Genomic DNA, 11,031 nt, shown 5'->3' on the forward strand with positions numbered 1-11,031 from the left:
CGGTGATTGCCAAGTGTGGTGGAAGTCTACAGCGCACGTGGCGTTCTGAGATGTACACAAGTTGGGGGAGATGAGTCCCCCTTCGATGGTCTTGGTAAAATTACCCTCTATCAAAATTTATCTAACATTTGATGGCTAAAGTATTGGGCACTTGGTTTGTGTATTGTGGCCTTGGTTTGTAGTCTTGTGACCTTGGCTTGTATTGTGTCGTTTGTCTTTCAAAACCCTTAGAAACTAGCAAATATTCAATTCTACCCAGGACTTTGATGTGAAAATGGTCTTAATAGACTTTGCTTCTGAAACGCTCGTCCATGGAAACTAATAATTTTACTAGTCCTATATACCAGTTGATTCATAATGCGACTTTGTTCAGTGTATTTATATTTTATTATACGAAATAAACATTTATAAACTCACTTTTTGGTCATTTTATTTACAAAGAAGTTTAAAACCCTCATTGATCAGTTTAGATTTATCTCCGCCGTGTTCTTTTTTTTATTCTTAAATTCTTAGTTTCAGGTATTTCAAGTGCCTGATTAGCGGCTAGTTCAATGAGTCTGGTTAACAGCAAGAGTGGAAACTAGTTCTAGTGCCAACATAAAAAAAACGGCAACTATCAACCCTATCTAGCATGCGGCGACACTTGGCATTTTATCAACCTCCATAATTATTTTTCGCTAAGGAACTGAGATCAGATACTTACTATTGCCCTAATTTTTGCCAATTACGCTAATTAAATTAATTATTCTTATTATTACACTGAAATAAATACTAGGTGTCATCAAATGCTAGATGACGTTGGTAGTCTTTTTTTCTGTTGACAAAAGCACCAGTTTCCGCTTTTTTGTTACATCGTTCCATCACGGGGTAATACTTTACCTCATTTCTTTTTCTGTGGCCTGATAATTTCAATTCTTCGACGTAAAAAGAAAATGTGTGTGTCTTATAGCCACCACACTCAAGTTCTGTCGAGAAGTGAAGTTAGGTTAATGCTAATTAAATAAAACAAAAATGATGAAAATATAACACTTTATCAACAAAATTAAGGAAACTACAACAAAGAATTACGGGAAGGGGGCAGCCCAGACCGCATTATATTAAATAGGTAACCTAAACTAAGCCAACCAAAATACCAACTAAATCTTTAATTAAAATATAGCTATAATGTAGTTATTCACGAAGCCGAAGTTAATATTGTCTGGTATAAAGACCATGAAAACCGGTTATTGGCTCATGTTCGCGACACAAGATCTTGAGTGTGGTGGTTATAAGACAAAAATACCGAAAATGTTGTTATTATTCAATAACCATCAGGGATGCCACCTGTAGTACAAAAGTGCTATTTTAGCACTATTTCATCATTTGTAGCACTGTAGCTCGTGCTACATTGAATGTATCACTTTTTCTCTTGTATAACCAAATTAAAAATATAGACTTATAAAGTGCAATTACATAATGTGTCTCACATCAAAATATACGTCAAAACATTTTTTATGCATGACAACAATCTAAATACGTTTAAATAAGGGATATGTGTGTCCCTGTACATTTTCCCATTCGGAACTATGATCTACTCAGGATACATTTTTATCCTTTTAGATTAAAAAGATGACATAAAATTTAATCTAAGAACACTTAAACGAACCATCCACGTGTCGCAGCGCAAGCTGCGATACGCGCAAAAAAAATTCACTGTGTAGCACGCAAATTTGGGCAATTGCTGCAATTTAGGAACTGGCCGTTGTGACAACCATGATGACCATCCAGATTCAAGCCATAGATTGTCAGATTCAGGTGAGATTCATTGGCATAGATTCAGGTTCATCCATATACAAATTGCGTGCAACTGTGTGATAAGGTTACTGGGCGTCATATGATGAGGATAGCTCGGGAGATACCCCTCTCCTGGTGTCCTACTGCGTGCTTGCCCCCCTTTGTCGGGAGTATGGGGATGGGCTGGAACATTATGCCAAACATTGGCAAATTCAAGGAATATTTTTGGGGGGATGTACCTCAGCTCCCTGGCATTTGAGGACTTCTTCGGGAACCTAACATTCTTGTCTTCTAGATTTTGAATACGAACACAGAGCCGTTCCTTGAGTTGATGGTACCCAGGGAAAAACTAATTGCAGTGCCCTCTCCCGACTCAAATATAATAAGAAAAACGAATCAAACTGAAGAAAAAGATCAAAATGGGCAATTTTCCAGCCACGAACCCCCCCCCCCGCTATGCCAGAGTGGCCGAGACAATTACCCTGGTCACCACCTCCCCTAGGAAGAGCTTTTAAAAATGGCATATTGACATTTCTAGCCACAAGAAAAAAAAACTTACACAACTGATTAATAGCACAGACGTTCCTTTCAGACATCCATTCAATTAACCAATATTCTCTCCCTACCCCTCGTCCAAAATATTCATTCTGCAACTTAGACAGCTCTCCATACACGGATACAAAATGAAAGAGATTAAAATCTTTCTTGTGTTTTTTTTACCGTCAATCTCAACACCCTTTCAGCCAAAATTTTAAATATAGAAAAAATCTACATCTACATTGACTATAAAATAGTTTGTTTACTAATCTGCCAGCGAAAGTTTCAGTCCCACTCAGAGGGGTATGCTTTGAGACGCTATGTTAATGCGAATTGGCAAAGTTGTTTTTAAGTTTGACTTTATTTTAATGCATATTTATTGCATGCAGTGTAACAGTGCAATTCAATTTCTTTGTTAAACAATGCATTTCTCGAAATGCATGTTCCGCAATATTTTTTTTTTTCACTTTTAGTTTTACTATTACCCTTTGCTTTTCTTTGACACTCTTTTCCAAAAATTATCTTATTGTAACTGCATGTTAATTCTTCAGAACATATTTTGAATACTTACTCCATCTATATTTCTCACGTGGCCTCCCACCCTGAAAGATAATTTGCAATTTTAGAAGCAGCAGAGAAAGGCAAAACAGGAAACCTCAAAAATTGGAGATTTCCTCCCCTCCCCTTGGAGATTTCTTAACCCTCCCCTTTTCCTGCAATAAAAACAAGTGTTGATTACTCCAAAATTGTTATTCATAGCTATAAAGGGTCCCTCGCCCGTTCTGAATCCATCATTCATTAACTAGTCACAGTTATCACAAACATGGGTGGTCTGAACAAACTTTGGAACATAGCACAATAATTATAACCAAAACTTTACAAAAGAGAATAGAGATAAAAAAAAATTCCATTGTAATATTTGCTTCCTCCCCATATAATTGCTTGGTATTCTGAGTTTCGATGTTCTTTTTTAGTATAATTCAACACGGGTGTCCCACTAGAGCGGTACCACAATAAAATTTGAATACGTTTTGCTGACTGACATTCTCAGTTTCATGGATAATTCCAGGTATCAGAGTTCATGTCTTTACTACTGTTTGGCAAAGCTCAATATCAATATTAGTCAAGTTTGTTAAGCCCTACTTTGAGTCACCCAATGGTCTTACTTCTTTGATGAGACCTAACTTTCAACAACGCCTACTTTCAAGTCTTTTTTTTCGTAATATTCAGGATGGCTGCAGTATACAAGGCCGTACCCAGAAGGGGGGTTAGAGGGGTTTGAACCTCCGCCCCCGAAATGTTTGTCTGACTCATAAAAAATGGAGACTAGTAAGCGGAGTAAAAAAAAATAGAAGAAAAATACACTCATAAACAAGTACAAAATACTTACACTAACTTACAATTGCATTACAAGACGAGTTAGAGGTGATTCAGCAAGAAACTGCATGCTTCGGCGGCAAGCTCTTGCTTCTACCTCCCCAATTTTAGTTACTGGGTCAATTATTCCATAACGGCTGCTAATATAACTATTTGAAAACCACAAGGGCAAACGTAACAAAAATTTTGCCAGCTTATAATAACGGGTACGCAGCTGTCGTTTTTGCGTAACTTTTAGTAGCTCCCAAAGTGGTGATATATCATAGGCAGTGCAATAGCACCGCCTAAGTAAAGAACAATGTTGGCATAATATATTATTTATTTTTTTGTTTTTTTTTCATACCAGGGCAGTTCGTATCGAAGGAGTTGTCATAGAAACTTGGAAAAGGGCTCATTCGATTGGAAATTGGAACAACTAGTGCCCTTTTTAATAGTCGAAAGTAATTGGAAGGCAACTAACACCCCTTCCACGACCACCATTTCCCCAAACACATCCAATCAAAATTTTGAGATAGCCATTTTGTTCAACCTAACAAAAACTAAACGTGAGTTATTCACATACGCAAAAACTGGATTTGGACTGAAAAATGTCTGGACCACTGATGGAAACGTTATGGTTAAAGCCCACAAGTTATCATTTTGAAAAAATATCTTGATACTTCGATCGGGGGTATTTAAAACTAAGAAAGTGCGTTGATAATAATATCCATGGGTGTAATTAATTTGTAACATTGTTGCTTTTCTACCTTAGTGTTATCATTTCTTTTTCCTCTTTCTCCTTTCTTACTCTCGTTCTACTTCTTATCCTGCTTATGCTTTTCCTGTTCTATTTCTTGCTTATGCCTCTTTTCTTGTTGTGATCGACGGTCGGATTTCTCAGACTCAAAAAAGGGGGGAGAGGATGAACAGAAATTTTTTTCACGAGAGGGCTGCCCGTCTTCGGCGGTACAAGTCATCATCAGCTGACATCATCACGAAATACTACAAACACCGTGACATTTCTTATGTTATTTCTGCTCTCTGCACTTATTATTGCGTATATGTGGTGAAAATAAAAAACATCGTTGATATTGACAATGAATAATTTTTCACTCTTAATTGAATAACCCATTCTGTATACTACATGTTTTCATCGTACAGGATGCGATAGAGATTCAGCTGCTGATCCCACAATATACGGGATGAATGCCTCGTGCTGATCATATGCAAAAGCACAGGAATATCTTAATAAAATACTGCCTGCAATTTCTACAAACGATAAGTTTATAATTTTCTGCCATTATTTTCAAGGAATTAAACAAAAATGGGATGATATTCTTAAATTCACTACTGAAAAGTAAAATCCTTTTAGTTTAGTTGGTTTAACTGAAACTTGGCTGTCTTCTCAGTATGACATGTCGCCATACTGTTTGGCCGGTTTTGACGCCAAACATCGTCCACAGCATGTAATAAAGTGCTCCGATGGTATTACGTTATTTGTAAATTACTCGATCTTGTACACTCGCCGAAATGAATTAGAATCAATTTTTAGTCTTGTGGTCGAAATGAGTAGCTTTTTAAAATCTATAGAAGTATACCTTAACTGAAAGTTCTGCACAAGATAGTTATCGGTACTTTTTTATAAGTAATCGCTCTGTACAAGTGACAGTTCATGTTAGAACTGTGGGACACTAATGTATGATATTAATTGAGTAGGTTGAGGTCAAAATACATGTCTTATTGGTGACATTAACATCAACTTGCTGACGACTGACGGTGACGCCAACTCACGTTCGTTCCTTTATACAACCATATCATCTGGTCTTCTCCCCACTGTATTCTTTCACACACGGTATTGTACAGCTAGAAATACTGCAACACTGATTGACAATATATTCCTTTCCTTTAACCCTCACACATCTTTTACCTCGCATATTATAACATCTGATGTTTCCGATCACTACACAGTCACCAAAATGGCCCCAACAATGGCAGGCCAGTCCACTAAGTCAGCGTCTAATCGTGTTTTCAAGTATCGAAGTTTTTCCCAAAAAAACATTCATGGCTTCACTGAATCCCTGAAATCGAATGACTGGTCTGCTGTAACTCATGCGTCTTTGGCAGATATGGCAGAAAATGCACTTACTAACCGGCTTAAACAGTTAACAGAACGGTGTTTTCCTCTACGAGCAAGTCGGATCAAAAGTGTTCCCAAAACTCATTGGATGACAAAAGGTTTCGTTCAGTCTACCGAACACAGAAATAGACTTTACCTAAAAGCTTGTAAATCTACAACTCCTGAAGCGAGAGAGACATACAAAAAGTACAGAAATACATTAAACGGATTAGTACGCAATGCAAAAAGGTGGTATTATGCGGAGAGAATAAATGAATGTAAGAGTAACTTGAGAAAAGTATGGGAGGTTGTTGATGAAATAATATGTCAAAAAAGGAAGAAGGTGGCTATACCTAAAGAAATAATAAATATGCACGGTGAGACACTAGCAAGTGAATCTCTTGCTGACGCTTTTGATCAATTTTTCATTAATCAGACATCTCTACATGCTCCTGGCCCATCTCCTGAACAAACTCACAGTAGAACAAAATCAGGTCCTTTTCTAGCACCATGTACGAAAGAGGAATTACTAGTGATTATCAGTAAGCTGTCTAATGGCAAAACTCAAGACACCTTTGGGCTGTGCAACTATAGCCTGAAGAAGGCCTCTAAAGGTCTTGTAGCTCCACTTACAGACTTGGTCAACCTTTCACTAGCAACCGGAGTTTATCCTAATGTGTTTAAAACTCCCAAAGTCCTTCCCCTCTACAAAAAAGGAGACAAGAGTCTTATCTCTAATTATCTGCCCATATCAATTCTACCGGTTACATCAAAAGTCCTCGAACGAGTGGTTTATAACAGACTGTATAGATTCCTCGATGGCAAGCAACTACTCTCTCCCCATCAATACGGATTTCAGCGTTATCACTCAACTTTGCATGCCTTAGTTGATTCAGTTGAATACATATTAAATAGCCAGGATGTTGGGGAAAAAGTACTAGGGATTTTTCTGGATTTCACTAAAGCTTTCGACACGGTATGCCATTCATTCCTTGTCACAAAACGAGATTCATTAGAAACATATGGTGTTGCTCACGAGTGGTTTTCACCGTACCTGACTGATCGTAAGCAGTTTGCAACTGTGAAGGTTAGTGTGTCGGCAGACTTACCGGTAAAATCTGGCGCACCTTAGGGGTCGGTACTTGGACCGCTCTTGTTTATTTTGACCTTGCTTGTTTATTTATATCGATGACCCGACAACATATCTCACTACAAATGCACACCCAGTACTATTCGCTGATGAATCAAATTTCTTCATTGCTGCTGAATCATCTGAGTCTGCTGCAAAAAAGGCCCAAAAATTCATGACGAAATATTTGACTGGTGTTTTCGTAACAAAATGTAGGTAAACGCTAAAAAAAAAGCTACATCATAGTCTTCGCTTCTGCTCCTTCAAACTCCTCATTGTCTCACACTGTCGCACTGTCAATCAATGGAAATCCCATTCCTCAGACCACAGTCAGAAAGTTCCTTGACGTATTTGTAGATACTTCTCTTTCGTTCAAACATCACATATCCCAGCTGTCCTCAACAGTATCACGGCAAACATCACTGTTCCATAGAGCTAGCCTGCTTTTAAGTGCTGACATGATAGAAATGCTTTATAATACTTTCGTCTTCCCCTACTTGAACTACTGCTGTTCTGTCTGGGGCAATAAATTCAAATCTCATCTAAAATCATTAAAGAGATCACAAAACCGTGCAGTCAAGGCCACATATTGCCTCCCCAGACTATAACCCTCAACAGACCTATACAGAGACACTGGAACAATAGATATAGCAGAGATAATCCACGTTAGTAATCTGCGTTTAGCACACACGGGCAAAATCGAAAAGAATTCCTCAAGGTCTTTCCAGGTACTTCAAACTTTGTAGCACAATTCATCGAGGAAAAGCTCTCCGCTGCAACAAGTACAATTTTATGCTACTGAGAAGAAGGCTTACAAGGTCTCAACACTCTCCAGTTTATAGAAGTATTTCTGTATGGAATTCAATTAATGAATCTATTAAATCCATAAAATCATTTGGCACACGCCAAAAACGATACCTCTTACAAAGTATTTGATACTGCATTTGTTAATGTCTCAATTTTTCTTTTGTATCTTATCCTCGCACTCTCCTTCTTTGACTCCATCTCCTCTCAATTCTTTCCTTTCCAATTCTCTATCCCTCTCTTGTGTAATCAGCTCTTCTCTTTTCATTTCATAGTGTGATATAAATTTGTTAACCAAAATCGGGTGTGACTCGCACAAGCATTGCTTTGCGTCGAAATGTTCATGTTAATTGATTCGTTTGCTCATTTATTTAAAAATAAAAGGTTGAATGATTGATTGATTGATTGATTGATTGCTCTGAGAGGGGTGGGGGGGGGGAGGGGTTGATCATCCTCAAAGACATAATATCCAGAACTTTCAACTACGTGGAAAAAAATGGCTATCTCAAAATTTTGATTGGATGTGTTTTGGAAATGGTGGGCGTGAGAGGGAGGTTAGTTGCTCTTCAGTCAGTTTCGACTAGCCTGTTAAAAAGGGCACTAGCCCTTTCAATTTCCAATTAAATGAGGCTTTTTTGAAGTTTCTACGACAAAATTCTCTAAAAAAAACCTTATATGCCCCCATGGTATTGATTACAGCCTCAGCCCTAAGAGGTCTGAGAGCAGTGTCATTCTCAGAGAACTAATTTCCAGAACTTTCAACTACTTAGAGAAAAGTGATTGTGTAAAATGTTGATTGGATGTGTTTGGAGAAATGATGGGCTTGAGTGAGGGGATAGTTGCACTCCAATCACTTTCAACTATTAAAAAGGGTACTAGCGCTTTCAGTTTCCAATCGAATGAGCCGTTTTTGAAGTCTCTACGAAAATGATTTCTATAAGAACCTTATATGCCCCCAGGGCATAACTTACAACCCTTGTCCTGAAGGGGGTTGGGGGTCAGTCATACTCGAAATCATAATTTACAGAACTTTCCACTACTTTGAACAAATTGGCTATCTCGAAATTTTATTTGAATGTCTTTGGGGAAATGGTGGGCGTGAGAGGGGGGTTAGTCGCTCTCCATTCACTTTCGACTATTAAAATGAGCACTGGCCCTTTCAATTTCCAATTGAATGAGCCCCTTATGAAGTTTCTACGACAACACTTTATATAAAAAACCCTATTTACCCCCAGGGTATAGCTTACAACCCTTGCCCTGAGGGCTCTGAGGGGGTTTTCATCCTAAAAAACCTAACTTCCAGAACTTTTAAGTACGTTGAACAAAATGAATAGCTCAAAATTTAGATTGGATGATTTTGGGGAAATGGTTTGCGTGAGAGTGGGGTTAGTTGCCCTCCAATTAATTTCACCTATTAAAAGGGGCACTAGCCCTTTCAATTTTCAATCGATTGAGCCCTTTTTGAAGTTTTACGACAACGCTTTCTATAAAATCCTCATATGCCCCTAGGGCACAGCTTACAACCCTTGCCCTGAGGGTTCCAAGGGGGTTGTCATCCTCAAAGGCATAATTGCCAGAACTTTCAACTGCGTTGAAAAAAATGGATATCTCAAAAGTTTGATTGTATGTGTCTGGGAAAATAGTGGGCGTGAGAGGGGGGTTAGTTGCTCTCCAATTACTTTCGACTATTAAAAAGGCCACTGGCAACTTCAATTTCCAATGGAATGACCATTGGAATGACCTTTTTGAAGTTTCTACGACAACGCTTTCTATAAAAACCTTATATGCCCCGAGGGCATAACTTACAACCCTTGCACTGAGGGCTGTGGGGAGGGGGGGGGGAGGGAATTTGTCATCATTAAAGACCTAATTTCCAAAACTTTCAACTACGTTAAACGAAAGAACTATCTAAAATGTTGATTGTATGTGTTTGGGGAAAAGGTGGGCGTGAGAGGGGGGTTAGTTGCCCTTCAATCACTTTCGACTATTAAAAAGGGCACTAGCCATTTGAATTTCCAATCGAATGCGCCCTTTTCAGGTTCTACAACAAAACTTTCAATAAAAACCTTATATGGTCCCAGAGTATAACTTATAACCCTTAGCCTGAGGGCTCTGACGGGGTTATCATCCTCAAAGACCTAATTTTCAGAACTTTTGTTCAACTACGTTGAACAAAAAGGCTATCTCAAAATTTGGATTGGATGTGTTTGGATAAGCGGTGGGCGTGAAAGGGTTGTTAGTTGCCTTCCAGTCACTTTCGACTATTAAAAAGGACACTAGGCATTTCAAATTCCCATCGAATCAGCCCCTTTTGAAGTTTCTATGACAACGCTTTCCTTATATGCCCCAGGGCAAAACTTATAACCCTTGCCCCGATGGCAGTGGGGGGGGGGGGTTGTCATCCTCAATGACCTAATTTTCAGAACTTTCAACTACGTTGAACAAAATGGCTGTCTCAAAATTTTGATCGGATGTCTTTGTGGAAAAGGTGGGCGTAAGATTGGGGTTAGCTGCCTTCCAATCAATTTCGACTATTAAAAAGGGCACTAGCCCTTTGAATTTCAAATCGAATGAGCCCTTTTTCAAGTTTCTACGACAACGCCTACTTTAAAATCTTATATTCCCCCAGGGCATAACTTACAACCCTTGCCCTGAGGGCTGTGGGGAAGTGTCCTCCTCAAAAAAAATTTCTATCTGGAGATCAACTACGCTGAACAAAATGGCTATCTCAAAATTTTGATTCGATGTATTTGGGGGAATGGTGGGCTTGGAAGGGGTGTTGGTTGCCTTCCAATCACTTTCGACTATTAAAAAGGGCAGTAGCCACTCCAATTTCCAATCGAATCAGCCCCTTTTGAAGTTTCTATGACAATGCTTTCCTTATTTGCCCCAGGGCAAAACTTATAACCCTTGCCCTGAGGGCATAGGGGGGGGTGTCATCCTCAATGACCTAATTTTCAGAACTTTCAACTACGTTGAACAAAATGGCTATCTTAAAATTTTGAATGGATGTGTTGTGGAAAAGGTGTGCGTGGGATGGGGGTTAGCTGCCCTCCAATCACTTGCGACTAAAAAAGGGCACTAGCCCTTTGAGTTTCAAATCAAATGAGTCCCTATCGAAGATTCCACAACAAAGCGTTCTATAAAAATCTTGTTTGCTCCCAGGGTGTAATTTATAACCCGTGTCCTGAGGGGCCGTGGGGAGTGCCATTTTCAAAAATATAATTTCTTTCTGGAAATAAACTACGCTGAACAAAATGACTATCTCAAAATTTTGATTGGATGTATTTTGGGAAATTGTGGGCGTGGAAGGGGT

This window comes from Artemia sp. Qi Xiang Cuo, chromosome 21 (assembly GCF_049724085.1).
Source record: "Artemia sp. Qi Xiang Cuo chromosome 21, ASM4972408v1, whole genome shotgun sequence".
NCBI lineage: Eukaryota > Metazoa > Arthropoda > Branchiopoda > Anostraca > Artemiidae > Artemia > Artemia sp. Qi Xiang Cuo.